Source organism: Chiloscyllium plagiosum, chromosome 46, assembly GCF_004010195.1.
Source record: "Chiloscyllium plagiosum isolate BGI_BamShark_2017 chromosome 46, ASM401019v2, whole genome shotgun sequence".
Taxonomy (NCBI): Eukaryota; Metazoa; Chordata; class Chondrichthyes; order Orectolobiformes; family Hemiscylliidae; genus Chiloscyllium; species Chiloscyllium plagiosum.
This window is the reverse complement of record NC_057755.1, coordinates 9,164,852-9,184,478: the sequence shown is the minus strand read 5'-3', so window position 1 is coordinate 9,184,478 and position 19,627 is coordinate 9,164,852.

Genomic DNA, 19,627 nt, shown 5'->3' with positions numbered 1-19,627 from the left:
CGTTGCGACAGTTTAAAGACATGCTGTGTTTTTTTTCCCACAAGTTGAGGAATCATTCACAGAAATATTTCAGAACTGAGAAGGAATTATTGAGTTTGGTGATCGTGTTGCAAGATTTCATCATTTATATTGCCAATAATGTGTCTGAGACAATTGCATATCCTGATCATGAAAACTTAAAGATTTTGAAAAGAAAATAAGAATAAAAATGTCATATTGTTTTGATGTACATTATTATGCGGTCAGTAAAGGAAAATTTATACACAGGGCATGTCAAGAGAATACATTGTCTCATGCATTGTCATGACTTTGATGAAGGAAGGCAGAAATGTTTGGTAGCGAGAGAGAAGTGGACTGAAATTGATTGTGAATGCTTGCCTGGCTACAGTCAATCTAAAGGATTGGCATTGTAGTGTACTGGTAGTACAGGATTAAATGTTTTAAAAATCAGGCCTTTTGCACATATTTGTTTCATTTATTTAAGGACGATTTGTGATGATTCTGTGGATTTAAGAGCTGCACTTCTTCCTGTTTTTTTTTAATGACGTAAGTTTTAGATAGAAATGCGGGCAGACTGCTCAAAGATAATAAAGTAAACACCACGATTGAGGCAATTTTGGACGTTAGTGACAGAAAGAGACCGTTCAGCAACACGAGTTTGCTCTGTCATTTATTGAGGTCAGGACCGATCTTACCTCACTCCATGATTCTGCCTTTGGCTCATTTAATTGAAACGTTAGTTCTAGCTTTCTGCAGTTGCTGGAGTCTTGAAGCTGGATGTGCAAATTCTTATTAATGTCTCTGTTTCAATTAAAAGCCGAGTTTCTCTTGCTGCTGTTAGGATTGAGAAAGTGTCCGTTTTGCTGAATCTCCCTTTGCCAAGAGTGCGTTTATGTGATGTTATTATATTGAAGCAGACAATTATCAGTAGATTACATGTATAAAAAAGTTTACTATTTCGACAGAGGGACAGTGGTATCAATTGCTTGACATTTATTTTGGATGTATTTTAAACGTAGTGTAAAAATAAGATATGTTTTGTTTCCAGTTGAATAGTTTGCCCAATCAAATTATGCCTGGAATGTAGGTCTTCCAATTACCTTTAAGAAAACAAAAAAGCTAGTTTCTAGACACTCTTCTTAATATATCTCGAGAGGGATTGGATTTCTACACATCAGACAAAACCATTTACAAGCGAAGGAGATGTATTATCATCCCCCATTAACAAAAAGCGAAACCAAATATGGAATAATGCAGACATCACAGTCTTCATCAATACAAAAATCGTATGGAACACTGACGTGCTTTCTAAAAATTAACCTTCTTTGTGCAGATATCACAACAGAGTCCCAGTATTATACAAAGCATCACTGAACTTGAATTTTAATGAAAACAGGCATTCTCAATTATCATTTTTCTATTTTTAACCAGTTTACAATGAATGCACAGGGCGATTTGAACAGATCCACAAGTTCATTTCTGAATTTCCTCTGGGTCACTGTGTAGATGCACATGTTTGAACAGCAACTCAAATACCTCAGCATGGCTCCAGTTTCAACGGCAATATATGCCGGATTTCCAAGGTGTCCTCTGTAATAATTGGGATTTGTCAGTCTCGTAATTACAAGCGTTAGAGCGGTTGGCATCCACAACGTAATGAAACTTCCGGAGATAGCAAAGAGTAAAATAATAGATTTCATTCGATTATTCATCTCAGGATCAGTTTGATTTTCAGTAGTGTAACTCCGAAATTTTCTGCGGGCTTTACTGGACACTAGAATATGTCTGATTGTGAATGAATTAAACAACGCAATTAAAATAAAAGGAAACCAAACTAAACAAATGCTGAAAAACGAGACGTACACTACCCCTGTAACTGAAGAAAAGAACACCGCACTTGGCTTACAGTTCCATTTCACTTTGTTAACAATGTGTTCATGCTTGAAAGCAAAGAAAATTGGGATATCCTTAATACAGAGGAGAATACAGATCACCGTTACAACTGTCGCTGAAATTCGCTCAGTGCAATATCCTGTCTTAAATTTTGGACAGCAGATGACGACAAAGCGATCAAAAGTGAAGGCTACTGTGAACCAGACTGATATATTGATCATAACACAAACCATGTACAAATTAAACATACAATTATGCGTATGAGACAGAAAAGACAATGGAAAGTGATACATAAGAACGCTATAAATTATTACATTATTGACTATGACTAGCAGGTCTGCTGTTGCCATGGCAAGCATGTAGACAGAGATACATTTAGAAAGGCCACAGTTTCTTTGCACAAGAACGACAATTGTCATCATGTTTGCTGTAAAAAAAGGTAGAGGAGGGCAACCTTTACTCATTTGTTAAAACAAAATTAGAAAACAAATTAAACTAGAATTGATTATGCAGATGTAAAGTCTAAAACCTGCAAGTTCCTAATGGCATATCATGATGTTGTAATTAGCAATGACTCCTGGCCCCAATGGCATAAGTTTTGATGACATTGCATTCATCTTTGGATCTCGATAGTGTCAGTGATTGTCATAGAGTCAGAGAGGACGACAAGAGAGAAAGGCCCTTGTCATGCATTGACGTCTTCACCGTTCAATAAAAAAACTCTAACTATTATAATCCTATTTAAAAGGAAGTGGTACATTTATTATCATGCCTTGGCAGTACAAGGCAGATCGAAAATCCTCTGAAATTTGACAACGATTATAAACTCTAACACATGGCAAACATTGATACCAGATTCCTAACTACCTCGGAAATATATCAAAGAACAGTAGTTGGGTGTAAATTTGTAAAGATCAATAAGGGTAACAAGAAATGAAGGTACTCATGGTGTTTATTCGTCTCGCTGATATAAGCTATTTTCCCTAAATGAGCATTTGTTGACAAGAGGTAGGTAAGGATTATACCCTGACAGGCTGAGAGAGAATTCGTGAGAACCATTATCAACATAAGGTGGTGGCATACCCAGCAAACCAAGTGAAATCTGTTTGCATCTTCCTTAGTTTTATTCAACATTCTCATTTCCACCATGCATTGGGACAGGGAATTCCTAATTTCACAACCTTTTGAGGTAAATAAATCTCCTCTATCTGTTTGTAATCCACTCCTCCGCATCCTAACCATGCGACCCCTCTTTCTAGGTTGACCCACAAAAGGAAACATCTGCTCTACATGTATTATGTCAATCGTCTATCGGACAATTCAAACCTAAAGCATAAGATGACATCAACAAACATATTAGTTCAGTGGAATAAGGGAAATCTGAATAGCTGTTTTATGAGTCAGCACAGGCATCATCTCCTACTGCATTGCTGAGATCCGAGAAACCTGATGTCTTACCCTGAATACATTTCGTCCTCGGAGGAATTTCGCACAAACTAACAATAAAAAATTTATACAGGGCTTACCAGGGAAACCGATGGTTGCAAGAATTGGATAATAAATCTCCTTTATCAGCAGAATCATTGGCCATTCCATTTTTCTGAGGAGGGATAAGCTCTGGTCGACGTGAGAGACTCAGGCAAGTATTCGTTGGTGCCAGACGAGGCATCATATATTTAAGTACACGTCATCCCTCAAAGGTATTTGGGAGGTCTTTTACTAATCAAAATTGTGCGCAGGTTTTTCACAAACCAAAAGTTGAAAACAAGTTCGGTTGTTTTATCAATCACATGAAGACACATTATTTGAATTGTTCATAGATCATAGAATAGATCATAGATCATAGATCATAGAACAATACAGCACAGAACAGGCCCTTCGGCCCACGATGTTGTGCCGAACTTCTAACCTAGATTAAGTACCCATCCATGTACCTATCCAAATGCCGCTTAAAGGTCGCCAATGATTCCGACTCTACCACTCCCACGGGCAGCGCATTCCATGCCCCCACCACTCTCTGGGTAAAGAACCCACCCCTGACATCTCCCCTATACCTTCCACCCTTCACCTTAAATTTATGTCCCCTTGTAACACTCTGTTGTACCCGGGGAAAAAGTTTCTGACTGTCTACTCTATCTATTCCTCTGATCATCTTATAAACCTCTATCAAGTCACCCCTCATCCTACGCCGTACCAACGAGAAAAGGCCGAGAACTCTCAACCTATCCTCGTACGACTTATTCTCCATTCCAGGCAACATCCTGGTAAATCTTCTCTGCACCCTCTCCAAAGCTTCCACGTCTTTCCTAAAGTGAGGCGACCAGAACTGCACACAGTACTCCAACTGTGGCCTAACCAAAGTCCTGTACAGTTGCAACATCACTTCACGACTCTTGAATCCCTCTGCTAATGAACGCTAATACACTATAGGCCTTCTTAAAAGCTCTATCCACCTGAGTGACACTTTCAAAGATCTATGAACATAGACCCCAAGATCCCTCTGCTCTTCCACCTTACTAAGAACCCTACCGTTAACCCTGTATTCTGCATTCTTATTTGTTCTTCCAAAATGGACAACCTCACACTTGACAGTGTTGAACTCCATCTGCCACTCCTCAGCCCAGCTCGGCATCATATCTAAGTGCCTTTGCAGCCGACAACAGCCTTCCTCACTATCCACAACTCCATGAATTTTCGTATCATCTGCAAATTTACTGACCCATCCTTCGACTCCCTCATCTAAGTCATTAATAAAAATTACAAACAGCGGAGGACCCAGAACTGATCCCTGCGGAACTCCACTTGTAACTGGGCTCCAGGCTGAATATTTACCATCTACCACCACTCTCTGCCTTCGACCGGTTAGCCAGTTTTCTATCCAATTGGCCAAATTTCCCTCTATCCCATGCCTCCTGACTTTCCGCATACGCCTACCATGGGGAACCTTATCAAATGCCTTACTAAAATCCATGTTTACTACATCCACTGCTCTACCCTCATCTACATGCTTGGTCACCTCCTCGAAGAATTCAATATGACTTGTAAGGCAAGACCTACCCTTCACAAATCCGTGCTGGCTGTCCCTAATCAAGCAGTGTCTTTCCAGATACTCATAAATCCTATCCCTCAGTACCCTTTCCATTACTTTGCCTACCACCGAAGTAAGACTAACAGGCCTGTAATTCCCGGGGTTATCCCTATTCCCTTTTTTGAACAGGGGCACAACATTCGCTACTCTCCAGTCCCCTGGTACCACTCCCGTTGCCAGTGAAGACGAGAAGATTATTGCCAACGGTACTGCAATTTCCTCTCTTGCTTCCCACATAATCCTAGGATATATCCCGTCAGGCCCGGGGGACTTTCCTCAAGTTGTTCAAAATGTCCAACACATCTTCCTTTCTAACAGGTATCTCTTCTAGCTTACCAGTCCATTTCACACTCTCCTCTTCTCCAATACGGTCCCTCTCGTTCGTAAATACTGAAGAGAAGTACATGTTCAAGACCTCTCCTATCTCTTCCGACTCAATACACAGTCTCCCACTACTGTCCTTGATCGGACCTACCCTCGTTCTCGTCATTCTCAGGTTTCTCACATACGCATAAAATGCCTTGGGGTTATCCTTGATCCTTGAAATAAATTATAAAGTTGTTGAAATAAATTATAAAGTGATCTTTATCAGAGGGCAAATGGGTTGAGGAGTATCAAATGGAGTTTAATTTGCGTCAATCAATTTTCGAAAACAAAGCAGGGCGGTATTTAACAATTAATGGCATGCCATGTCGAATGTTATCGAAAAGATATACCTGTGGGTTTCGAATGTATAATTCTTTGAATTATGCTTCACATGTCAATAGGGTGATTAAGGAAGCGTCTGTATTACTCAAACTTTTGATATTTGATTATAAGTTTTGCAATGGCATGTTGAAATTGTGCAGAACGTTCATGAGTCTGTTTCTGATGTCGTGTATGCCGGTCTGGTATCCCTGTTCTCAGAATGATACTATTTAATAGGAGAGGTGTCAGAAAAAAAAAAAGATTTACAAGGATGTGATCGGGATTGAACGGTTTGAGTGGGAAAAGTTAGGCTGGATATATATATGAAGTTGAGTGGTTACACAATAGAGATTTATAAAATCATGAGGGACATAGATAAGGTGAGGGTCTTTTCCCTAGAGTGGATGAGATCAAAACTCAGGGATATATTCTTAATGCGAGAGGAGGGCGTTTTAAAAAAGGATTTAGGGACAACGTTTATCACAGAATCATTTGTCTGTGGAATGAAGTGCAGGCATAGTTATGGCTTTGAATAGACATTAGAAGAAATACATGAATAAGTTAAATTTGGAAATATATCGGCCAAACGTAGGCAAGTGGGCCTATTTGTGTTTGGGAATATGGTCAGCGTGGATCAGATTGAATGAAGCAGATGGATCGATGACTTGTGGTCATTGACTTTATCTGCTTTGTCATTAACTTTATTTATTGATGATGGATGCTGCAATTGTGAAGTGCATTTGGGTTGTCAGAGGAGGGCGCAACTACCTCGATGTAAAAGCTCTCACCCCAGTGCACGTACTGAAATGCATTCAATGAAGTATCATTGGTTAGCTCGGTTGACTGAGTAGCTTCCAAATAATATGGCGTGATGCCAAAGGGAGTGTTCAACCTTGCTCAGGCTGTAATTTCGATTGAAGGTCCCACACTTTCCTACTTCACTCTTGCTTGATATGTAGTTGCACTTACATTAAACAACCATCAGTTCTTTCTCTTTCTCCCTCTCTCGCTCTCTCGCTTTCTTTCTTTCTGTCTCCCTCTCTCTTTTCTTTCAGCGTGTGTGTGTATGTCTGTGTGTGTGTGTGTGTGTAACGAGCCATCAGTCCATGACTGAGTTTTACGGCAGTGAATTTATCTATATTTCATGAATAACTGTTGCCTTTGTTCAGCTTTTGATTGAGAGCATTATTCAAAATGTTCCTTCCTCAATGACCACTGAAGGAAGGATTGAATGTACGGTGACAGTAAGCAATGTTGCATGGGAACAGTGAAAACAGAACTCATGAATACTAGAACCGTGAATCGCTGGGGCATTTGTTGGTACCTCCAGCACACAATGGCACTTGCTTCAATCACCATTGATCTAATAGGAGCACAGTTAAATATTCCTGTTTCTTGTTTGCTCATGATGACTTACACTGCCGATCACATGATGCATCTATCAAAAATCTTGTGAATCATAATCCATTGATCTCAGCATTGAGTATATTTAGTTCCCCAGCCATCACTACCATCTGGGGAGAAGATTGCCACAGCACTCAAAACTCTCTGACAGAGAAATCAAAAACTCATCATGTTCTTTCCAATGGCGGACACGTGCATAACATTGAATTAGGCTGCAAGGGTTCCACGTGGAATTATATATTCATAATAAAGCTAAAAAAGCACAATTCCTCAGAAGGACTGTGCACATCATTGAGTCTGGGAAGAGCAGCAATCTTCCAGAAATGTCTTGAGAATCATGAAGCTGAGGGGGGAAGAGAGAGAAAAGGCAGAAGATAACCTGAAACAAAAACAAATGAAGAACATTGTACCAGAAGGAATCATGCTGGTGGGTAATTATCTACCTGCTGGATTGAATGAATTTAGATATGTGCCTGGGTCTGGAGACGTCTGTTTTTGTGTCATTATGTGCTGACACGATTGCAATTCGAACGAGTGAATATGCAGACATGACCAAAGGTGTGGAAAAATAATGGAACTCTTGTACTCAATCGAGTCTGCAGTAGGTGCCCTTAATGCTTGAATAATTGATTACAATTGCATATTCAACGCTGCAGAAGTAAACACGACATCTTTGCCGTATACTACTGGTACTGAAGGACACAGGTGATGGGTTAATGTCTTTCCTGCCCACATTGCACTGCTTTTAGAAGGTACCTCACCATAACCTTCTCAAGGGGAACTGAGAGTGGGCAATGAATGCTGGCCCACCACGGACGTCCATGGTCCACGAGTGAATATTTTAAAAAAACACCATTCCACAAGGTACAACATCCTCTTTTCATTCTTTGACAATCGATGACCCGTGTGGAGAAACAAAGGGTTGCAAATGCAGGAGACTGACAATAATGAATAGGTCCATTAAGATAAAATTTTATTTACAGAATTTTATAAATTCAACAGGTTTAGGAAATGGGAGAGCAAGGGAAATAAGTATCCATTGTTAAAGAATGGATAACCTCAAATTCGCCACTTAAATTTATAAAGAAACTACAAATGTGAAGTGAAAACTGACAAACCTTTGCATCTATAATAAACTGGGACATTTTATTGAGAACGCTAAATTGTGTGAGGGAAAACAATGGGTTTAATGAGACTTTATAAGTATGGCTCTGAAAAGAAAACCCAAAATGTAATATCCACAGATGTGCATTGTATTTTTACCTACTATTTGGAGACTGGAAGAAAACACGGCTGTGAATGCAGACGAAGTCCATGCAGGATCTTGTCTAAAGGAGGATCATCTATTTTCACAACAATTATGCTCTTAAGGGATCGTAAAACACAGAAGACTTTCCTCAGTACATTAGTAATGTTCCAACAAAGAAACACTGCTACCGGCACTCGCCCCAATTTCCTACACTAGACCAGTAGTCATGCATGCTCTGACACTTCACCTGCTCATTCATGTAATTTCCAAAGAGAGTGACGAGGAGGTGCATTGCAGAACTCAACATGCCTTTTGGTCAAAAAGCTGTAAAACACCTGTCTTTCACTATCTAATTATATAACTTTGTAAAAACCCCTTCTACAATTGGAATCACTTCTACGTGCACTGTCCATGCCCAGGCTTTGGGCTATCTGTTCACGACGTGGTCTAATGAATTTTCCTGGGGAACATTTAGTTTTCATCATGGAGTTCAACGTAATTTAATGCATCGGGTTTTGTTTTGAGATCGATCGAGAGTACATCCTGATCCCATTGTATAAATTCCAGTCGGAGATTGCAATCGCCTGTACGAGTGGTAGTCAGGAAAGTCAAGAAATTAGCTTTGCCTGGAGTTGCTTGACTTCTGGAAAGAATAATACAGGAGTCAAAGTCAGTTTTTTATTTCCATTAACATGAAAAGTTTAGTTGACCACAAATATACTGAACAGATGGATGAGTGTTATCCTGTTGTCATACGACCGCATATAATGAGCAGAGAAATGGCAAAATGAAGTCGATAACCAGAGGTCACTCATAAGACAATTAAATACGAAGGAAACTGCAAATATATATGAGAATAAGGATATTTCAAAAGAATTTTCAAGTATCAATTGAAGGGAAGAAGCAGATTGAGATAGCACAAAAAGCTGAAACTGAGGTTGACGGAGTTCCATGGTTTTTATTTTACATTCACAGGATGCGAGCATTGTTTTCTGGACTAAGATTAATTGTCCATCCCACGTCTAATTCCCAGAGGGCAGCGAACTGTCAATGATATTGCTGTGATTCTGGAATCACATGGCGAATGGTAGGGCCTTAAGGATTGTAGTGGAACAAAGGAATCTTGGAGATCAGAATCACAGTTCTCTGAAATTGGAGAAACATGTAGGCAGAGCAATGAAACACGCTTTTGACACACTGGCCTTCAGCTGTTTAGGTATTGAGTCTAGAATTTTGGGAATTTTATTGCAGTTATGCAGGACATTGGTGAGGCAGCACTTAGAGTATCGTGCTCAGCTTTATTCACCATGTTACAGAAATGATGCTACTGATCTGGAATGAGTGCAGAAGAAATTTACAAGAATGTTGCCGGGACTCAAGGATCTGAGTTGTAGGGAGAGTATGTACAGGCTAGAACATTTTTCTTGCGAGCGTATGTGACTGAGGGGGGACGTTATCGAGGAGGACATGATCATGAGAGGGAAGGATAGGATGAATGCACTCAATCATTTCCCGAAGTAGAGGGATAATGGAGGGGACGGCGTCAGCTTAATGTTTGAGCACAAAGAATAAAAGAAGACCTGAGGGGCTTTCATTTTCACACACAGTGTGGTCTACAAATAGAATAAGCTGCCAATGGAAGTGGCTGAGGCAGATGTATTAAGAACTTTTAAATTGAATTTGGGGAAAAACATGGATAGGAAAGGATTAGAATGATATCAGCGAATTGCAGGAAAATGGGGTTAGCGTGGACCAACGTTTTGGTCAGCATGGAACAGTCTGGGACAAACGGCCTGTCTGCATGCTGTACGACTCTATGACTCCGTGATTCGTACAGAAGCAAGACCGGGGAAAGGATGGAAATTTTCATTCCTGAAAATACGTTAGTGATAATGATTTTTTTGACAATGGATAATGATTACATTTACCTGGGCTTTAATCTGGCATTCCTCTCCTCAGTGCACTGTTGGTAAGTAAATGGACTGCAGTGTTGGAAGAAAGCAGATCACTGTCGCTCCTCAAGAGAAACTAGGGGTAGACAATAACTTGCAGGCCCAGTCAGCGATGCCCATGTGAAAATAAATCCAGCCAGGTTTTTATTCCTGATTTTCATCGAAATAAACATTCAAAATTAGCCACAATAATTTGTAAACACGTGTCCCCAGATATATTAATCTTGGATGCAGGATTAGCAACTGAGTAAATTATCATTAGACCAGAACCTCCCCAAGCCTCCAGGTTCTCATTTAGACCGATTAAATATTATGTCACTATCATCAGACGTTAAAGCTGTAGGAGCCTTCAGGTCAAGGGATGTTCATGATTGTCTCTTTCCAGATAAATACTATAAACTGCGGAAGAACAAATCAATCAAACTACTCTGCTGATCTAGCAATTTTTGGATTCCATGTGAAATGTGAAGAATAGCAAAGGAACTCACAGGGGTAAATAAGGAGTAGAAGGTGATTATGGAAGGGGAAGATGATTTGGACTGGAATTTCTTGTGATTCATGCATTTTTCTGCAGAGCAATGAATGAGTTTAAATTTGTTTAGAGGGGAAAATTGGAGAAACAGCGCTCTATACATTTATAGATATGTATTTAGCAAATAGAACAGTCAACGAGATCAGCCCGATGTGTAGTTCTTCAAGGTTCCCAATGTGAAAGTGAAATAATTTCGAATGACATCTTTAAATGGTAAGAGCCCTAAATGATATAGAAATAGCAGTTATGGACATGGGTAGAAAAGACAAACGTCACACTCACCAGTTGAAATTGTAACAGCTGTATATGACATCACAAGCTTCCGCCCATTCTCCTGGGTCAGGTGAAATGGAGGGAGGTGCACAGGTACAGCATATATGCATGTTCCAGACTGTGGCATGACTTTCGATTTCATACTAAATTATACTATTTTCGCCGACTCGGGTTGTGGAGGTGGATAGCTTTGATGACAAAACAGAGGATTTACCAATTTTGCAGAAGAGAGTAGAGATTCAAATGATGTGGTGCATATTTGCCTATAGATTCCCCAAAATGATCGTTCATGAGTTAAGGGATGTACAGCATGTAAATATAGCGTTTTGTCCAACCCATCCATGCCGACCACATATCCCAACCTAATCTAGTCCCACCTGCCAGCACCTGGCCCATATCACTCCAAACGCTTCCTATACATATATCCATCCAAATGTCTCTTAAATATTATAATTGTACCAGCCTCCACCACTTCTTCTGGCAGCTCATTCCATACACGTGCCACACTCTGTGTAAAAGATTTACCCTGTGGATCTCTTTTATATCTTTCCCATCTTACCCTAAACCTCTGCCATTTAGGTCAGTACTCCTCGACCCCAGGGAGAAGACTTTGCCTATTTACTCTATCCATTCCCCTCATAATCTTGTAAACCTCTATGAGGTCACCCCTCAATCTCCGACGATCCAGGGAAAAAACCCTTTCAAGTTTCACAACATCTTTCCGATAGGAAGGAGACCAGAATTGCACGCAATATTCCAACAGTGGCCTAACCAATGTCCTGTACAGCCACAACATGACCTCCCAACACCTGTACTCAATACTCTGACCACTAAAGGAAAGCATACCAAACGCCTTCTTCACTATCCTGTCTATCTGCGACTCCACTTTCAAGGAGATATCAACCTGCACTCCAAGGTCTGAGGGAGGAGAAACAGTTTAATGATAATTTCCTCACATATCCCTTCCAATTGTTTCATTCTCTATGCTTCCTTTCGTACTCTTCATCTCCCAAACGAGATACGGATGAAATCATGTGGCATTTGAAACCATTTCCACAAAGGCATTGCTTGATTGTTTGGCTTCATAAATTAACCAAAAGAACATTAAGCCATTGCCTCCATTTTTAACTTTAGAAGATATTCCCGATCGACTGTAGTCTCTGCATGATTCAGGCACTGCTTTGGAGAATGCAAATGGAAATTAAGACACCACACACTCGTGGTGTCAACACAATAATCGATGGATGGACATTTTCAATTTTCTTCACGAGCAGATGTCCACGTTTTCACTACTTTTCCAAAGAAGAATCAGTCACATTGTAAGATCGACTAATAATCTTAAATTAGTTGTTCATATAATTTTTGCGATTGGACACAGAGAGTCGTTCAGTTACACAATTACAGAACACCAATAACTTTTGTTATCTTTACAAGTTCCTTCTGTAGCTAGAACAACACCAACATGCATTGCCAAGTAATGCAGAGTGCTTTGAGTGTCAGGATCTTACGAGTGTTATCTTTTTGATTTCCAATTAACTCAGGAGTTTTCACACTGTTCATTCACTTATTTATGAAATGTGAACATGGCTTGTTCGCGGAAATGGGGAACATGATCACTTTTCTTTCTCTGAATTTGGCAGATGCACACTCTCTGAAGGCAGATACACAAGCAGATACACAGGTATGGCGTCATACAGAATGGATAAAAACCATTTGGCCCAACAATTTGTCCAGAGCATGTTACCGAACTAAGTTAGTGCCCCGCCTGCCTGTGCTTGTTTCATATACCTCCAAACGTTTATTCTTCATAAACTTATTCAAAAGTCTTTTAAACACTATCTTGTTTGCAGTTGATTCCACACACAAAACATACACAAAACATTTTTTGTGCCAATGAATGCACGATTCAGGTTCCTGTGCATTCCTGTCTTCGGAAGTTTGAGGATTGTGTCTTCACTTCAATATTTCCCGCTATCACCTGATTACTCAGTAACGGTCAGGAATTTAATTAACTGGGCTTATCGCTCTGGAAATATATCCCTCACACTCGCTGTCACTCAGTGCTGTTTTCCTGAAAGTTCCATTGACAAGTTAGAGCTGATTACTATGAAATGTTTTTTTTGTAATCCATGACTTTTGACATATGTCTATACCACTGTATTTACAATAATTTCAAAGCTATGCATTACCAGAATGCTGGTTTGATTTGCAGCACAGGTCTTTATCTACGAAGTATTAATCTGCTGTCATAGGCATATTCATCTTTTAATGGCATTTCACCCTCAGCAGTGCTGACAATGAGATATCATATTTTTGCATAACACATATGGACTGCTTCATGTGTACGTGTCATGGTTTTACCTGCTTGGAGATCCCAAGAACTTCCAATGTTGCAGAGGGATGTGGTAAATTGCATTCATTCCCCATGCGACCATCATAGAGCTTTAGTGTATTGGTGTAGAATCTTCCAACTGAATGTCTCGATGACTTGGATGGTGACCAAACATTAACATAAATATATTCTTGTGTTTGATATAAGAATGCCATGTAACATCTTTCATGAAACATAGGACATAACTGAACAATATTCATTATTCTTCATTGAAGCGTTCAGATTTCATTCCTTTATTCATTCACAGGGTGTATGCGTTACTGACAAGGTCCACAATTATTACCCATGCCACATTGCTCAGTGTACAGTTAAATCCTGTTAGAAACGAAGCTCACTGCCAAGTAATTTTAGTCCGAGTCAACTTCCGAAGCAGTCTTTATTCTTAGGTTCCTGCAAGACCGGGTGACAAACAAAAGTAGGCACACCCCTGAATAATATTAGTGCACATTTATACAGTTTCTATGAGTCTCTCTGTACTCCCCCTTTTACATCATACATGGCATTTGCATTGCTCTGTGCAGCTGCTAATCTAATCGGTTTACTACATCTGCTTATGGCCTGTTGTTAGCGTGCAACCCCCTCCCCCCCGCCGAGAGCTGAGTTTTATTACTTCTGTTGACGCAACATTGAGTCTTATCACTTCTGCACACTGAGACTTTATGACTTCTGAGTACGTAACTTCTGCAGATGCAACACTTACACACATTTTCCACTATCCAATTCAGCCAATGGGAGTAGTTTCATTTCCTAAAGGATTTTTCAAAACAACGTGTGTTTATTTTTCTCCTGACAATTGATGGTTGTCTTCTGGCTTACACTTGTGATTGCACACACTCACTGAATGCAAATTCTGCAATATTAATTTGCTGAAATCGAAATTGCTCCCTAGATCATTAGCTCAATTAATATTCTACCAATAATGCAAAGTACTGGGCTAATGGTAAGATTCTTGGTAGTGTCCAGTTACATAGATCGTTGAAAGTTGTCACTCAGGTTGACAGGGTTGTTACGAAAGCATACAGTGTTTTAGCTTTTATTAATAGAGCAATCGAGTTCCGGAACCATGAGGTTTTGCTACAGCCGTACAAAACTCTGGTGTGGCCGCACTTGGAGTATTGTGTACAGTTCTGGTCACCACATTATAAAAAAGATGTGGAAGCTTTGGAACAGTTTCAGAGGAGATTTACTGGGATGTTGCTTGGTATGGAGGGAAGGTCTTACGTTGAAAGGCTAAGGGACTTGAAGCTGTTTTCATTAGAGAGAAGAAGGTTGAGAGGTGACTTAAAAGAGACATATAAGATAATCAGAGGGTTAGATAGGATGGACAGGGAGAGCCTTTTTCCAAGTATGGTTATGGTGAGCACTAGGGGACAAAGCTTTAAATTGAGGGAGAACAGATATAGATTAGATTACATTACAGTGTGAAAACAGGCCCTTCGGTCCAACAAGTCCACACCGACCCCCTGAAGCGCAACCCACACATACCCCTTACCTAGCACTACGGGCAATTTAGCATGGCCAATTCACCTGACCTGCACATCTTTGGTCTGTGGGAGGAAACCGGAGCACTCGGAGGAAACCCACGCAGACACGGGGAGAATGTGCAAACTCCACACAGTCAGTCGCCTGAGGCGGGAATTGTACCCGGGTCTCCGGCGCTGTGAGGCAGCAATGCTAACCACTTTGCCACCGTGCCGCCCACGGAGAGATGTCAGATGTCAGATATAGGACAGATGTCAGAGATAGTTTCTTTACTCAGAGAGTAGTAAGGGTATGGAATGCTTTGCCTGCAACGGTAGTAGATTCGCCAACTTTAAGTACAGTTAGAACGTCATTGGACAACCATATGGCCGTACGTGGAATAGTGCAGGTTAGATGGGCTTCAGATTGGTATGACAGGTAGGCGCAACATCGAGGGTCTGTACTGCGCTGTAATGTTCTATGTTCTATAGACAAATGAGCCTGATGTCGGTGGTGGACAATTTGTTGGAGGGAATTTATTAGATTACTTACAGTGTGGAACAGGCCCTTTGCCCAACAAGTCCACACCGACCCGCGAAAGCGCAATCTACCCATACCTATTCCCTTACATTTCACCCCTTCACCTAACACTACGGGCAATTTAGCATGGCCAATCCACAAAACCTGCACATTTTTAGACTGAGCGAGGAAACCGGTGCACCCGCAGTAAACCCATGCTGACATGGGGAGAATGTGCAAACTCCACACAGTCAGTCGCCTGAGACGGGAATTGTACCAGAGTGAGGCAACAATGCTAACCACTGTGCCATCGTGTTGCCCACTTACGGACAGGATGTACATGTATTTGGAAAGGCTAGGATTGATTAAGGATAGTCAACATGGCTTTGTGCGTGGGAAATCATGTCTCACAAACTTGATTGAATTTTTTGAGGAAATAACAAAGACGATTGATGAGGGCAGGGCAGTAAATATGATCTTATGGACTTCAGTAAGGCGTTCGACAAGGTTCCCTAAGGAGACTGATTAGCAAGGTTAGATCTAATGGAATACAGGGAGAACTAGCCGTTTGGATACAGAACTGCCTCTAAGGTAGAAGAGAGAGACTGGTGGTGGGGGGTTGATTTACAGACTGGAGGCTTGTGACCAGTGGAGCATCATAAGGATCGGTGTTGGGTCATCTACTTTTTTGTCATTTACATAAATGATTTGGATGCGAGCATAAGTGGTCCAGTTAGTAAGTTTGCAGATGACACCAAAAATGGACGTGTAGTTGACAACGAAGTGGGTTACCTCAGATTACAACACGGTATTGACCAGCTGGGCCAATGCATGAGAAGTGGCTGATGGTGTTAAATGTGAGGTGCTGTTTTTTGGGAAAACAAATCTTAGCAGGACTTGTACACTTAATGGTAAGGTCAGAGGGAGTGTTGCTGAACAAAGAAATCTTGGAGTGTAGGTTGATAGCTCCTTTAAAGTGGAGTCACAGGTAGATAGGATAGTGACATTGGCTTTTGGTATGCTTTCCTTTATTGGTCAGAATATTGAGTACAGGTGTTGGGAGGTCATGTTGCACCTGTACAGGACATTGGTTAGGCCACTGTTGGAATATTGCGTGCAATTCTGGTATCCTTCCTATCAAAAAGATGTTGCAAAACTTGAAAGAGTTCAGAAAAGATTTACAAGGATGTTGCCAGTGTTAGAGGACTTGAGCGATGAGGAGAGGCTGAACAGGCTGTTTTTGTTTCTTCCCTGAATCGTCGGAGGCTGAGGGGTGACCTTATAGAGGTTTACAAAATTATGAGGGGCAAGGATAGGGTAAATAGGCAAAGTATTTTCCCTGGGGTCGGGGAGTTCTGACCTCGAGGGCATAGGTGTAGGGTGAGGGTGTAAGATGTAAAAGAGACCTACAGGGCAACTTTTTCACACAGAAGGTGGTACATGCATGGAATGAGCTGCCAGAGGATGTGGTGGAGGCTGATACAATTGCAACATTTGAGAGTCATTTGGATGGGTATATAAATAGGAAAGGTTTCGAGGGATATGGACCGGGTGCTGGCAGGTGGGACTAGATTGGGTTGGGATATCTGGTTGGCATGAGCGAGTTGGACCGAAGGGTCTGTTTCCATGGTGTACATCTCTATGACTGTATGACTCTATGACAGACTCAGGCAATTGCTTGGCAGTGCAATAGGAGGCATCTTCTATTTAACAGCACGTCATCACTCAAAAAATTAGAAATGTTTTGTTGTGATTAAAATCTCTCGCAAGTATTTTTTGGATGAATCATATGAAGGCACGTAATGCAAATTATTGTTGAATCAAATTACAAAGACATCTTGATCAATTGGACGGTGGAGTGGCAAATGGGCTTTAATTTGGAACAATGTGAGGCATTGCATTTTGGAAAGGAAAGAAGGACAGGACGTATACATTTAATGATAATGCACATTATAATGTTGGAGGATAGACGAATTTAGGGTTTCCTATCTGTAATTCTTTCAAATTTGCGTCACATTTCGACAGGCTGGCCAAGGAGGTGTTTCGCATGCTCTATTCATTGCTCAGACTTTGTGTAGACGAACAGGAACGTCTGGGATGAGGTTGTACAGAATGATAGTTTGTCCTCTTCTGTATTACGATATGAATTTCTGGTCGCACTGTCATAGCAAGGATGCTTTTTTTAAATGGGAGAGGTGTGAGAAAAGATTTACCAGAATATTACTGGGATTGGAGGTTTTGAGTTATAAAATAAACTGTCTAAGTCCAGAGGTTGAGTGTTGACCCAAGAGATGTTGAAAAATGAAGAAGTGCATAAACATGCGAGTGTCTGTTCCCGAAAGGGGATGAGTTCAAAAATGGGCTTTTTACTTTTAAATTATCAGGAGATAGTTTTAAGAGTACGTGAGAGGCGACATTTTTCATAGCGTGTCATTTGTCTGTGGATTGAAGTGCCAGAAGAACTGATGGATGCAGGCACTGTTACGACTTTTAAAAAGACATTTGGATAATGACAGTTGAATATGACTAGTTTGGAGGGATATGGGTCAAACAGAGTGGGACTAGTGGTGTTTGGGAACGCGGTCGACATGGATCAGTTGGACTGAAACATCCTTTTCAATGATTTATGACTACTTAACGCTATGTAATTTATCAATGACACCAATTACTGGTGTTGGACGTAGCAGCTGTGAAGTGCATTAACGTGGCCAGCAGAGAGTGCCAATAGCTTAATGCGAAATCCTAAACCTGAGTAGAAATGCAGAAATACCGTCACTTGGACGTCATTTTCGAGCTCATTTGACTGGATAGCAAATCAGCAATGTTATGTAATGCCAACCTGCCAGCTTCAATTCTTGCTCAGGCTTCGTTCTCGATTGAAGGTTGCACTACCTTTTAATGAGATGTTGTGACACTGAGATTAGACCACCACCCGTTGTCTTTCTGTAATGAGTCATGTGGACCAGTCCCTCGACAGAAAATGTATCTTTTCTTTATGAAACACTGTTTTCCTTGTTCAGTTTTGATTCACAGGATTACCCAAACATTTTCTTCCTCACTTATCACTTAAAGAATTGTTGTGTAGACTATCACACTGATCAATGCTGCATGGGAAGAGTCAAACACATGAAAACTAGAATCATGATTTGCGGCGTAATTGTTTGGAGTCTCCAGTGCACTCTGCCATTTGATGAGATCACCACTGATCCAATAAGAGCACAATGCACCTTTCCTGTTTCCCCATTACACGTGAGAACTGACACTCTCGATTGCCTGAAACGTCCTTGGAATCCCTTGTCGATCAAAAGTGCATCGAACTCAGCCTTGAATTCTTTGGTTCTGCACAATCACCACGACAGTCTGAGGAGGAGATTTCCCCAGCTCTCACAACTATCTGAGAGAAAATAAACTCTACTTATATTGATCTCCAATGGCAGATGGTTGCGTACAATTGAGTAAGGCTGCAAGAGTTACAGTTGGATTTCTATATTCATATTCAAACGAATAAAGCAAAATTCCTCAGAAGGATTGCGCACCTCACAAAGACAGAAAACAGCACTGAACTCCAAGAAAGGCCTTGAGAATCATAAAATGTGAGTTGCATAGAAGACAGAAGAGGAAGAAGGCAAAATTCAACGAAGTAGATAAACGATATAAATAATTTGGGTAAGAACATGCGAGATATAATTAATAAGTTTGAAGATTACACCACAATTGGAGGTGAAGTTGTCAGCGAAGAAAGTTACCTCAGATGACAGCAGGATCTTGATCAGATAGGGCAATGGACTGAGGAGTGACAACTGAAGTTTAATTTAGATAAATGTGAGCTGCTGCAGTTTGGGAAAGCAAATCTTAGCAGGACTTATTCACTTAATGATAAGGTCCTAGGAGTGTTGCTATACAAAGAGACTTTGAAGCACAGCGCAATAGCTCTTTAAAAGTAGAGTCGCAGGTAGATAAGATAGTAAAGAAGGTGCTTCGTATACTTTCCTTTCTTAGTCAGAGCATCGAGTATCGGAGTTGGAAGGTCATGTTGCAGCTGAACAGGACATTAGTTCGGCCACTTTGAGAATATTGCGTGCAATTATGATCTTCTTCCTATCGGAAGGATGTTGTGAAACTTGAAAGGCTTCAGAAAACATTGACAAAGATGTTGCCAGGGTTGGAGAATTTGACC